This window comes from Gorilla gorilla, chromosome 8 (genome assembly GCF_029281585.2).
Source record: "Gorilla gorilla gorilla isolate KB3781 chromosome 8, NHGRI_mGorGor1-v2.1_pri, whole genome shotgun sequence".
In the NCBI taxonomy this organism is placed as follows: Eukaryota; Metazoa; Chordata; class Mammalia; order Primates; family Hominidae; genus Gorilla; species Gorilla gorilla.
In genome coordinates, this window is record NC_073232.2 from 106,910,502 (window position 1) to 106,924,580 (window position 14,079).

At 42.2% G+C, this 14,079-nt stretch overlaps 1 pseudogene; it reads right to left on the bottom strand.

Moving 5' to 3' along the window:
• Positions 1-4,482: 4,482 nt before the first annotated feature.
• Positions 4,483-7,459, bottom strand: LOC101126096 (C-terminal-binding protein 2-like; annotated as a pseudogene).
• Positions 7,460-14,079: the final 6,620 nt, after the last annotated feature.

Sequence of the window (14,079 nt, forward strand, 5' to 3'; positions counted from 1 at the left end):
CCCAATTTTGTGCTGGAAACCCAGGGCCCTGGTGTTGTAGGCACTGGAAGCAATCTCCTGGTCTGTGGGTTGCGAAAGCTGTGGGAAAAGTGTCTAGGCCAGAGTGCACGGTACAGTCCCTAATGGCTTCTCTTGGCTAGGAGAGGGAGTTCTTCCACCCCTTGTGCTTCCTGGGTAAAGCGACACCTTACCCTGCTTCAGCTCACTGTCCTTGGGCTGCACTCACTGCCCAACCAGTCCCAATGACATGAACCAGATACCTCATTTGGAAATGCAGAAATCACCTGCCTTCTGCATCAATCTTGCTGGGAGCTGCAGACTGGAGCTGTTCCTATTTGGCTATCTTGCCAGAAAATCAGACTGACATTTTTTAACTGTCATTTCCTCTGCTGAAAAATAGAAATTGCAGAAATATGTGTCTGGATTTCCGTGGAGGCATATGGTGAGAAAACAAACTGGATCGAGGTACTACTGAAATGCTTTTAAAACAGTAAAATGGAATATAATATAAAAGATGAATATTACCTTTGATTATCTTTCTAAGCTCTTACCTTAAATGCTAAGCTTAATATGTTTGAAATAAAGTATTATGTTTCATGCAGATTATATATTTTTTAGTGGCAGGGATATGTAAATATATGTTATGTATATATAGTTCATTGGCTGTTTCCTGATCAGTAGGGTACAGGTAGAATGTGACCCATTGAGTGGCTGCTTGGTTCTCACTGCTTATGTAAGGCACTGGCTGATTGTTTCTCCCACTGATATTTCGGTGTGCCACAAACGTGATATCTGAAAGATGTTTAAATACCTAAGAACTACATGTGATTTTCATGCTTTATAAGCATTAAAAATTTAAAAATAAAATATTTAGAAGTTATGATTCCTGATACATAAAAGCCTATACTTTGATGCTAGACAGAACACACACACACACGATAATGATAAGCAATGTGCTGTCATATTTAAATGAGTCATCACAGAAGATTGTGATTAGATTCGGCTGATTAGGTTAACAAATGTGATTAGATTGGGCTGATTAGAATCTGGAAAGGATTCATCAAAGAAATCACCCGAGGAAATGTTAACTTTGAATGAGAGACTGACGATCACAGACAATCCAGGGAATCCTGGGCCAGGGACACAGAAGAATAGTGCGGATAAAGAGGTTGGCTGGATCCACATGAATGGGCATGGAAGGTATGTCCAACATTGGGTGTAATTAACAGAGGCAACTGGTTGAATCTGAGTTCTGGATGACAGTTTTGAATCTGATAAAATAGCAGAGTAGCATGGGTATGAGTAGCAGTAAAGGCATGATAAAAATGTTTACATTCTGAGGTATTGGGGGTTGGAACTTCAACATGTGAATTTTGGAAGGCACAATTCAGCCCATAACAAACTTTATAGAAATAGAATAATTCAGTCTGTATGTCCTTGTGTCTGACTTTTTACATCAGCATTTTGTCTTTAGAATTCTTCTAAGTTGTTTCATGTATCTCAAGTTTATTGATTTTCATTCCTATACAGTATTTCATTGTATGAGCATATAAAAATTTCTTTATATTACTGTTGATACACATGTGGGTTATTTCTAGCTTTTGGCTGTTGGGAACAATGACGCTATAAAAATAATTATGCATTTACCCTGGTACACATGCACGTACACACATATACACATTTTTAATTTTAGTACAATCAAATTTGCCCTTCTTTCCCTTTATGGTTAATGCTTTTCATAGCTTATGTAAAAAAATTCTTCCCTTTCTTAAAATTATTAAGATTTTCTTCTATGTTATTAAAAACTTTATAATTTGGCCTTTTATATTTGGCCTATAATAAATCTGAAGGTGATTTTTGTGTATGGTAGCACGTAGTAGTCCATTTCATTTTTTTTTTTTTTTGAGATGGAGTATTACTCTGTCACCCAGGCTGGAGTGCAGTGGAGTGATCTCAGCTCACTGCAACCTCCACCTCCTGGGTTCAAGCAGTTCTCCTGCCTCAGCCTCCTGAGTAGCTGGGATTACAGGGGCCTGTCACCACACCTGGCTAATTTTTGTATTTTTAGTAGAGACAGGGTTTCATCATATAGGCCAGGCTGGTCTCAAACTCCTGACCTTGTGAACTGCCCGCCTCAGCCTCCCAAAGTGCTGAGATTACAGGTGTGAGCCACCACACCCAGCCCATTTCATTTTTTATAATGATACATATTTAACAATTTTCCCCGCACTATTCATTGAAGAGACTATGCTGCCATTTTCATAAATCAAGAATCCACATAGTCTGTTCTGTCACGGTGTCTATCACCTATTACTTAGTTTTATAACAAGTCTTGATTTCTGGCAGAGTAAAACTTTCTTTCTTCTTTTCCTCTTCCTTTTTCTCCTCCTCCTCCTCCTATTACTTGTCTTTGCATTTTCAAATACATTTTGGAGTCAGCTTGTCAAATATTACAAAAAGGAAAAAAGCCAGACATGGTGGCTCATGCCTGTACTTCCATCACTTTGGGATGCCAAGGTGGGAGGATGGCTTGAGCCCAGGAGTTTTAGACCAGTCTGGGCAACATAGTGAGACCCCTGTCTCTACAGAAAAATTAAAAAATTAGCCAGGCATGATTGTGGGCTCCTGTAGTCCCAGCTACTTGGGAGAGTGAGGTGGGAGGATTGCTTCAGTCCAGGAGGTCAAGGCTGCAATGAGCTGTGATGGCACTACTGCACTCCAGCCTGGGTGAAAGAGTGAGACCCTGTCTCAAAACCCAAACTAAAATAAAACAAAAAGGAAAAGAAAAAAAGCCTGTTAGGGTTTTGATTGAAGTTGCACCGAATCTACTGGTAAGTTTGGAGAGAATTAACCATCTATAATAAGAATTGAGAATTTATAGTATTGAGTCATCCAATCAATGGACTTGGTATATCCCTTCGTTTATTCATTTTCTCAAATGCCTCTCAATAAAGTGTTATAGTTTTTTGGAGAATTTTTGCATGTAATGTCTTAGATTAATGGGTACATAATTTTTTGACATTATAAATGACAGTTTAAAAATTTCATTTTTGGCCAGGCTCATGCCTGTAATCTCAACATTTTGAGAAGCTGAGGTAGGCAGATTGCTTAAGTCCAGGAGTTAGAGACCAGCCTGGGCAAAAACCTCATCTCTACAAAAATTAGCTGGGTGCAGTGGCATGCGCCTGCAGTCCCAGCTACTCAGGAGGCTGAGGGAGAAACACGGATTGATCCCAGGAAGTCAAGGCTGCAGTGAGCCATGATGGTGCCACTGTACTCAATCCTGGGCAACAGAGCAGACCCTGTCTCAAAAACAAAACAAACCAGGCCGGGCATGGTGGCTCATGCCTGTAATCCTAGCACTTTGGGAGGCCAAGGCAGGTAGATCACGAGGTCAGGAGTTTGAGACCAGCCTGGCCAAGATGGTGAAACACCATCTCTACTAAAAATACAAAAATTAGCGGATGGGTGCCTGTAATCCCAGCTACTCAGGAGGCTGAGGCAGGAGAATCGCTTGAGGCAGAGGTTGCAGTGAGCTAAGATCGCGCCATTGCACTCTAGTATGGGCGACAGAGCAAGATTCCATCTCAAAAACAAAACAAAACATTGTTTTCAACAAAAAAATTTAAAAAAATAAATTATAGAACTGGCCACTGAAAAAATAAACAACAGCAAAAAATGAAAACATTTTTTGCTTGCTGCTGCTGATATAAAAATACAAGGGAGAAACATACTTTTGTTTTTAGTAAAAGGTTTAATGCTATTTAAAAAGGAAGATCCATGAAATTAACTTAATGTTCTTAACCTATGGAAATGGCTGATGTAAATTATTTTATAGCACCTCTTTGTAAATGTCACAATTGTTTGGTTATTGGCAAAAGAGTTTCAACTTCCCTCCCTTGAGCCAGGTAATTTTGCTTTGGGTTAAATTAAAATCAAAACTCTAAAAGTTGAGCAACTTTGTTTTTTTGAATTGACTTAGCTCTAACTCACTATTATATCTTAAGGATGGCATGATTTGATAATGATGGACTTGTGTGAGGTTTTAATTTTTAATTTATCTTTCTATCACATGAGGTAATTTTCAGTGTTCTTGAGTCTGGTTATGGTATTAGGCAGATAGAACCCTGGAGTAACAAGGGTTGGAAATTGGCTAATTGACAATGCAGTTGCCTTAAACATCTCAAGTAGAGAACTTTTACATTAGTGAGATGTAACTGAATTTCAGAACTTAACAGAAAATTTTTTATTGTGAATTGCACTGAATGCTAAATGTCCACCTTTACAATAAACAAATATAGTAATGGTAACTCACACTGAAACAAAACATACTTCTGATAGCCATTATTTTTCTATTTGGAACAGTTTTTAAGTTTTTCTTTCATCACAAAAACAAGAATATACTTATACAAAGGCTCAGAATAGGCCATCTTTTTAAACAAAAAGGCAATGATTCACAAAGACTATGAATAAAGCATGTAACTAGTTGATACAAATCTGATAGGATTTGTTAAAATTAGTCATATCTAATACATCTGGAGTGTACCTGTATAAAATGTCATGGGAAGAAAAGAAGACTTTATCAATGTCTAAAAAAGTGGGTTTGTTCATAGAAAATCTGACAAGTTATCATAAAACGTGTTCCCTGAGATATAAGGAAATGCAACATTATCTTCTTGAACTCTTTTAGTTAATGACTTTCCACTTAATAAAATAGCAGAGGATCTGAGACTGAGAAAATATATTTGAGTAAAAACAGGTTGTGAAACTTAATACTATTTTTCCCCATCATCAGAAGGTTTTACTGAACTTAAAACCAACTTGCCCATTCAGTATGCAGTTCAGATGTGAAAGACAGTTCTCTGTACAGGAGTCTGTGCTGTCTCCAATCCTATGCATGCAGATGTCTAACACAGGCAAACAATTTTGTCTCCATTTTGTAGTAATGTAATGTTCCTATTAGCAAAAAGAGATAATCAGCCTCTGTAGCCTGAAGGGACTAGAGTCTTAAAATGGGGATTTCCTCCTAACATTTTTTATTTTGATGTTTGAAACTCCTGATGTAACATTTTAGAGCAGAATGTTCAGGACCTGCTGTGCCCAAAGGACTGATAAAGGAAAAATCTCTATTCTTTATGGCTTGATGCACAGATGAAAAACTTAACATACAATAACAGCAGCTGGTCATTAATAAATAACATCATAGTCTTTCAGCTCTTCTGTAAGCAGAGGACATCTTCAACTTTCCAGCTAGTTTTAACACTGCAACATTAATGATGCATATATCCAGAATCAGTTTAAAAAGACCATCAAATTCCTTTTCTCTTCATTAATTTTTTACTGTCTGTTGGTCTCAAGTTTATCTGAATGATTATCTTTCGGCATTCTCTGCTATTGCTTGTTGAGGTGTTATTTAATTTTTTTTGAGACAGAGTCTCCCTCTATAGCCCAGGCTGGAGTGCAGTGGCACTATCTGCAACCTCCGCCTCCCAAGTTCAAGCGATTCTCGTGCCTTGGCCTCCCGAGTAGCTGGGACTACAGGCGCCCGCTACCACACCCAGCTAATTTTTGTATGTTTTTGGTAGAGACAGGGTTTTGCCATTTTGTTCAGGCTGGTCTCGAACTCTTTCCTCAGTGATCTGCCTGCTTCAGCCTCCCAAAGTGCTGGAATTAGAGGGGTAAGCCACCGCCTGGCCTCGTTGGGGTGTTCTTGATTGTCCCCATGTTTTATGGGCTGGTTGGGAGAGGGAGCTTGGGAAGGGTGTGCCGCGGTGGGGAGATAGTGAATCACTGGAATGCCTCCAGGGATGATCCCTCCCATGGTGGCAGGAAGTCCCCTGGAGCCAGATCCACCGTGTTTGGCCGATATCTGCATGCACACCATTGAGCTCGAGATAAATTGCTTGCTGGTTTATTACTGACCAAGGTGCTCATATGACAAAGAATTCCTTGTTCACAGTTTTCTTTCTTTTTTCTCTTTTTTTCTTTTTTTTTTTTTTTGTTTTAGTGGTGCAATCTTAGCTCACTGCAACCTCCGCCTACCAGATTCAAACGATTCTCATGCCTCAGCCTCCGGAGTAGCTGGGATTACCAGAACACACCAACATGCCCAGCTAATTTTTGTATATTTTGTAAAGACGGGGTTTCACCATGTTGGCCAGCCTGGTCTTGAACTCCTGAGCTCAAGTAATCTACCCATTTTGGCCTCCCGAAGTGCTGGGATTACTGGGCTGTGCCATGACGCCCAGCCCTTCACAGTTTCTTAAGCTTTCTGGGATGTGAAGGCTTCGCGGATCTTGGTGACAGCTGTCTTCCTTGTCTCTAGTGATGTTTGCTCACTATACCAGGCGGTGTGGGGAGTACAGATAGAATTTGGTGCATCTTTCAATGGACCAGGAACACAGCTGAAGGGCTCCTATTCATGTACTTGGAGGGCTGCCTCTGCTTTCCTGCCCTCCTTGAGGGCCCTGAGCTAAGGCTTTCTTATCCAACACGATGCCCCAGGCTACATTTGCAAGGAATGCCTCTTGCCTCATCTACTTTATAGTAAAGTCACCATCACCATCAAAGAGGTGGTGGTGATGTTCATTGAGATTACAGTGCAAGGAGACGCAGTGTCTCTGATACAACAAATCCTGCAGGGTGTAGGTCCTCTGCAGGCCCAGGAACCATTCTGTCCCATCCTGCAAGTAGGGGTCATAAAATATGACACTCAATCCAAAGGCCTTGGATAGAACAGCAACTGCCTGCCCCCTGCAATTGCAGCCGATGAGCCCACCATCTCCCTAAGATGTAGGCTCCTCCCGAGTTGACCTCGCGGATCTGCTCCATACTCTGTACCCGCGTCGCTTCCCGCAGCGTCTGGTACAGCCACCTGTTCTTCCGGTACAGATGGAAGTGGAATTGACTATCTGTTCCACTGCTATGGACAGGATGCTGCACACAGCGATCCTGAGCTTGCTGGCAGCCCTGATGTTCTCATAGTTGTAGCTGCTGCCTATCTGCACGGTCACTCTCAGGGCTTTTAACCTCTCCAAGTCCTCCCTGTTGAGGGTGGTGGTGTGGTGCCTCATGGTGCCTACCGCTTCGTTTAAACCTACTCTTGGATCTCCTGTGTGGACTGCGTGTCACAGAAGGCCACGGTGGCTGTTTTTCAGGATAGGCATCTCCACGGTGCAGTGGCCTCAGTCCAGCAGTGCCACTGGGGGCTGGGGGATGCTGGGGTGCAAAGGGCCTGTTCACGGTCTGAAAGCGGATACCTTCACCCTTCACAAATTCTGTTCAATCGCTGTCTCTTGACTTTGTGCTTATCCATAGGGCCATTATTTATTGAACTTTGCAACTCAGATTCAAAAGTTAAAGCAACCCTCTGAGAGCTTAGGGAAACTTGGCTGAACCTGCATGCCTGATGGCACAATGAACCCAATGTAAATCTGTCCACGAATGCTGTAGGTCGCATGATGGGTGGTCCGTCTTTTTAAGTAAATACAGCTTCATTGGTTCAAAACCTGTTTCCTTGCAACTCTGCTACCATTGCATAATCAGCAAACCTCCTTGAGAGTCCACTAGAGGGGCCAGGAACACCATGACTCCAGGTGTTTAGCACCCCAAATCTGCAATCACTGGCAGTGGAGGCGGCTCATACACAGTCCTGCCAGGTACTTGCTGCTTCTCTAAGCCTTGGTCGCAGGCTAGGGGTCCACCCCAATATCTTGTGGTCTTGTGGCTTCTCCTCTGCCAGGCCCTGCAAACGTGCGGGGCGCCAGCGACCTAGCTGGTGTGAGGCCCTGCTGGGTCAGACCCCCACCTTGGCCCGAGCTGGCCCACCTAGCACCTACTTTCTTTTTTATTGAGATAAAATTTAGCACAGGAAAATGTACCTTTTAACTGTAAGTTGACAATTTACAATTGTATAAATTTATGGGGTACAAAGTGAAATTATAGTTTATTAACAATGTAGAATAATTAAATGAAGCTGGTTAACATACCCATCACCTCAAATCCTTAGCATTTTTAATGATGAACACTTGAAATGTACTCTCTTAGCAATTTTGAAATGTATGATACTCTATTATGAACTATTCACTATGCTGTGCAATAGAACTCAAAAAATGAAAAAAGATATTCCTCCCGTCTGAGATTTTGTATCCTTTGACTATTATCTCCCCATTCCTCCCATCCCCCAGCCTCTGTAACCACCATTCTACTGTCTCTACGAGTTCAATCATTTTAGATTCCACATATGAGTGAGTTCATTCAGTATTTATCTTTCTGTGCCTGACTTATTTCAGTTAGCATGATGTTCTCCAATTCTATCCATGTTGTCACAAATGACAGAATTCCCTTCTTTTTTAAAGTTTGAATAGTATCGCATTGCATTGTGTGTATATACCACACTAACAAAATCTAAGCCAGGCATGGTGGCCCAACCTGTAGTCCCAGCTACTTGGGAGGCTAAGACTGAAGGATTGCTTGAGCCAGGCAGGTCAATGCTGCAGTGAGCTATGATGGTGTCACTGCACTTCATTCAGCCTGGGTAACAGAGCAAGACCCTGTCTCAAAAAAATCTATCTGTTCATGGACACTTAGAATGATTCCATAACTTGGCTATTGTGAATAGTGCTAATAAAGAACACTGGGTGCAGTCGTCTCTTCGGCATATTGATTTCAGCTCTTTTGGAGAAATACCCAGAAGTGGATACCCAAACTGCTGGATCATATGGTAATTCTGTTTTTAGTTTTTTGAGGAAGCTCCATACTGTTTTCCGTAATGGCTATACTAATTTACATTCCCACTAACAGTGTACAGGGTTCCTTTCCTCTATATCCTCCCCAATACTTGTTATCTCTTATCTTTTTGATAAAAACTATTATGACAGGTGTGAAGTATCTCATTGTAATTTTAATTGTATTTCCCTAATGATTAAGTTTGTTACACAGGTAAATGTGTGCTGTGGTTATTTGCGGCACAGATCAACCCATCACCCTGTTGTTAGGTACCCACTAGCTATTCTTCCTGATGCTCTCCCTCCTCCTTGTGCCCCCTCCCAACAGGCCTCACTGTGTGGTGTTCCCCCGCAATGTGTCCATGTGTTCTCATTGTTCAGCTCCCATTTATAAGTGAGAAATGTGGTGTTTGGTTTTCTGTTCTTGCATTAGTTTGCTGAGGATAACAGCTTCCAGCTCCATCCATGTCCCTGCAAAGGACATGATCTCATTCCTTTTTATGGTTGCACAGTATTCCATGGTGTATTTGTGCCACATTTTCCTTATCCAGCCTATCATTGATGGGCATTTGGGTTGATTCCATATCTTTGCTATTGTGAATAGTGATGCAATGAACATACATGTGCATGTATTTTTATAATAGAATGATTTATGTTCCTTTGGGTAAATACTCAGTACTGGGATTGCTGGGTCAAATGGTATTTCTGGCACTAGGTCTTTGAGGAATCACCACACTGTCTTCCACAGTGGTTGAACTAACTTATACTTCCACCAACAGTATAAAAGCGTTCCTTTTCTCCACAATCTTGCCAGCAATTGTTGTTTCTTGACTTTTTAATAATCACCATTCTGACTGGAGTGAGATGGTGTCTCATTGTGGTTTTGATTTGTGTTTCTCTAATAATCAGGAATGTTGGACTTTTTTTCATGTATTTGTTGGCCTCATGAATGTCTTCATTTGAGAAGTGTCTGTTCATGTCTTTTGCCGACTTTTTAATGGGTTTTTTTTTTCTTGTAATTTTGTTTGAGTTCCATGTAGGCTCTGGATATCAGACCTTTGTCAGATGGTGTGATGGTTAATCACAATCCAATCAAGTTGACACTCCCTATTCTGATACTCAGACACAATCCAATCTTGACCGTATTGAAGGATGCAAAATATTGATCCTAGGTGTGTCTATGAGGGTGTTGCCAAAGGAGATTAACATTTGGGTCAGTGGGCTGGGAAAGGCAGACCCACCCTTAATCTGGGTGGGCACCATCTAATAAGCTCTCAGTGAGGCCAGAATGTAAAGCAGGAAAAAAAAATGTGAAAAGGCTAGACTGGCTTAGCCTCCTAGCCTACATCTTTCTCCTGTGCTGGATGCCTCCTGCCCTTGAACATTGAACTCCATGTTTTTCAGCTTTGAGTCTTGGACTGGCTTCCTTGCTCCTCAGTTTGCAGATGGCCTATTGTGGGACCTTGTGATCGTGTGTGTTAATACTACTTAATAAACTCCATTTATATATATATTAGTTCTGTCCCTCTAGAGAGCCCTGACTGATACAGATTTTGGTACCAGGAGTGGTTCTAGATGAACAGAATATTAAGCATGGAGTTCTTTCATTGGTTTTGGGGTTTCTGGAGTTGACTGCTTAATATGATTTGACCCAAAAATGCTAATGACTCTACTTCTAATAGTATGGAGAACACCGATAGTCTTTGGTGTGAACTGTTTAGAGGGTTATGCAAAATAGATGCATTTGACAGTCCTGATTCACTGCTTGTGAGATGCAAGGAGTTTAGTGACTCTATACATAATACTTTTGACTACATGTGGAGAACCAAGGAAGATAATGAAGTTGGTTGGTTGCTCCTAAGTTCACTAGACAAAGTGATGAAACAAAATGATGAACTCAGGGATTCTAACTCCCAGCTTCAGAAGTGGATACTGAACCTCAAATCTGCTAAGATTGCCCTGAGTGGGAATCTTGTCTCTTGTAGAGAAAGAGCTGAAATTGTGGAAAAAAAGACACAAGCTCTTATACAAGTGGCTAACCTGCAATGAAAGGTGAATGAACAGCCTTGCCAGGGGTTTACTGTTAAAGTGAGGGCATTGATTGGAAAAGAATGGGACCCTGCAATTTGGAATGGGGATGTGTGGGAGGACCCTGATGAAGCTGGGGACACTAAGCTTGTAAACTCTGATAAGTCTTTTTTGCCACAAGAAACAGCTTCTGTTCCCAGTAGTGGCAACATCCCCTCTGTGACCCATGCTGCCATCAGCCTTTCCTCCTTTGTCTGAGTAGATAAACCCTGTGCTGTCTGAGGCAGTAGTGATGGCCTCCCCTGAGGCCGGGCAAGATAATGTTGATTCTCCTCAGTAGCCACCCCCAATACTCCTGTTTGCTTCAAGACCTATAACTAGACTAAAGTTCTGGTGGGCCCCTAGAAGTCAGGTTCAGAGTGTGGCCCATGAGGAGGTGTGTTACAATAGAAAAGAACTGCTTGGCTTTTCAAATTTATATAAGCAGATATCTGGAGAACAGTCATGGGAATGGATATTAAGGGTGTAGGATAATGGTGGAAGAAACATAGAGTTGGATCAGGCTGAATTTATTGATTTGGGCCCACTAAATAGAGATTCTGATTTTAATGTTGCGGCTCAGGAAGTTAAAAAGATTTTAATAGTTTACTTGCTTGGTTAGCTGAAACATGGATTAAAAGATGGCCCACTGTGAGCAAGCTGGACATGCCTGATCTTCCTTGCTTTAATGTAAAGGAAGGGATCCAAAGGCTTAGGGAGATTGGGATGGTGGAGTGGATTAGTTACTTTAGACATACTCATCCCAGCTGGGAGGGTGCAGAAAATATACCCTTGACCAGTGCTTTGTGAAATAGATTTGTGAGGGCAGCACCTGCCTCTTTGAAGAGCCCTGTAATTGCTCTTCTCTGTATGTCAGATCTAACAGTGAGAATCACAGTCACTCAACTACAAAAGTTAAATACAATGGAAATAATGAGATTCTGAGGTGGCAGGGGCTAAGTTGTGGCACTCGAGCATCAAAGGCAAGGTGGGTGTAGTTACTGTAATGGACAGCAGAAGCAAAACAGCAATCAGAATAATCTGACTCATGTAGCACTCTGGCACTGGCTAATTAATCATGGTTCCTAGATGTGAAATTGATAGGAAGCCTTCTCCATTCCTACTTAATTTATATAAGCAGAAAACTTCCAGGTCAAATAGACAAAAGACTAATTTGAATTATAAAACAGAGAATCATGGCGCCTCAATCAACTTCCAGACTTGAGCCAGTTTACAGACCCAGAACCCCTTGAATGAACGGAAGCCTGGGTCTTCTTGAGGAAGGGCCCCACTTCACTATCAACAATTTATGCTATTGATCTTTCTCCCATCCTTCCCCAAGGAGACCTCCAGCCTTTTACTAGAGTAACTGTCCACTGGGGAAAGGGAAATGATCAGACATTTCAGGGACTACTGGACACTGGCTCTGAGTTGACATTGATTCCAGGGGACCCAAAATATCATTGTGGTCCTCCAGTTAAAGTAGGGGCTTATGGAAGTCAGGTAATTAGTGGAGTTTTAGCTGAGGTCTGACTTACAGTGGGTCCCTGGACTCATCCCATGGTCATTTCCCCAGTGCCAGAATGCACAATTGGCGTAGACATACTTAGCAGTCTGCAGAACCCCCACATAGGCTCCCTGACTGGTAGGTTGAGGGCTATTATGGTGGGAAAGGCCAAATGGAAGCCATTAGAGCTGCCTCTACCTAGAAAAATAGTAAATAAAAACCAACATCACTTCCCTAGAGGGATTGCAGAGATTAGTGCCACCACCAAGGACCTGAAAGACCCAGTGGTGGTGATTCCGACCACGTCCCCATTCAACTCTCCTATTTGGCCTGTGCAGAAGACAGATGGATCTTAAAGAATGACAGTGGATTATCTTAAGCTTAGCCAAGTGGTGACTCTAATTGCAGCTCCTGTACCAGATGTGGTTTCATTGCTTGAGCAAATTAACACATCTCATGGTACCTGGTATGCAGCCATTGACTTGGCAAATGCTCTTTTCTCCCTTCCTGTTCATAAGGCCCACCAGAAGCAATTTGCCTTCAGCTGGCAAGGCCAGCAATATACCTTTACTGTCCTATCTCAGGGGTATATCAACTCTCTGGCTTTGTGCCATAGTCTTATTAGAAGAGAACTTGATAGCTTTTTGCTTCCACAGATATCACACTGGTCCATTACATTGATGACATTATGTTAATTGGATCCAATGAGTAAGAAGTAGCAAACACACTGGACTTATTGGTGAGACATTTGTGTGCCAGAGGATGGGAAATAAATCTGACTAAAATTCAGGTATCTTCTGCCTCTGTAAAATTTCAAGGGGTCCAGTGGTGTGTGGCCTATTGAGATATTCCTTCTAAAGTGAAGGGTGAGTTGCTGCATTTGGCCCCTCCTACAACCAAGAAAGAGACACAATGCCTGGTGGGCCTATTTGGATTTTGGAGGCAACACATTCCTCATTTGGGTGTGTTACTCCAGCCCATTTATTGAGTGACCTGAAAGGCTGCCAGTTTTGAGTGGTGTCCAGAACAGGAGAAGGCTCTGTAACAGGTCTAGGCTGCTGTGCAAGCTGCTCTGCCACTTGGGCCATATGACCCAGCGGATCCAATGGTGCTTGAGGTGTCAGTGGCAGATAGGGATGCTGTTTGGAGCCTTTGGTAGGCTCCTATAGGTGAATAACAGCAGAGGCCTCTAGGATTTTGGAGCAAGGTCCCGCCATCTTCTGTAAACAATTACTCTCCTTTTGAGAGACAGCTCTTGGACTGTTACTTGGCTTTGGTGGAAACTGAACGTTTGACTATGGGTCATCAAGTCAACATGAATGTGACCTGAACTACCTATCATGAACTGGGTGCTTTCTGACCAATCTAGCCTTAAAGTGGGTCATGCACAGCAGCATTCCATCATCAAATAAAAGTGGTATATATGTGACCAGGCTCAAGAAGTTCCTGAAGGCACAAGTAAGTTACATGAGGAAGTAGCTCAAAGGCCCATGGGTCTCCACTCCTGCCACCCTGCCTTCTTTCCTCCAGCCTGCACTGATGGCCTCATGGGGTGTTCTCTATGATCAGTTGATAGAGGAAGAGAAGAGTAGGGCCTGGTTTACAGATGATTCTGCACGATATGCAGGCACCACCCAAAAGTGTACAGCTGCAGCACTATAGCCCCTTTCTAGGACATCCCTGAAGGACAATGGTGAAGGGAAATCTTCCCAGTGGGTAGAAGTTTGAGCAGTGCACCTGGTTGTGCACCTTACTTGGAAGGAAAAATGGCCAGATATG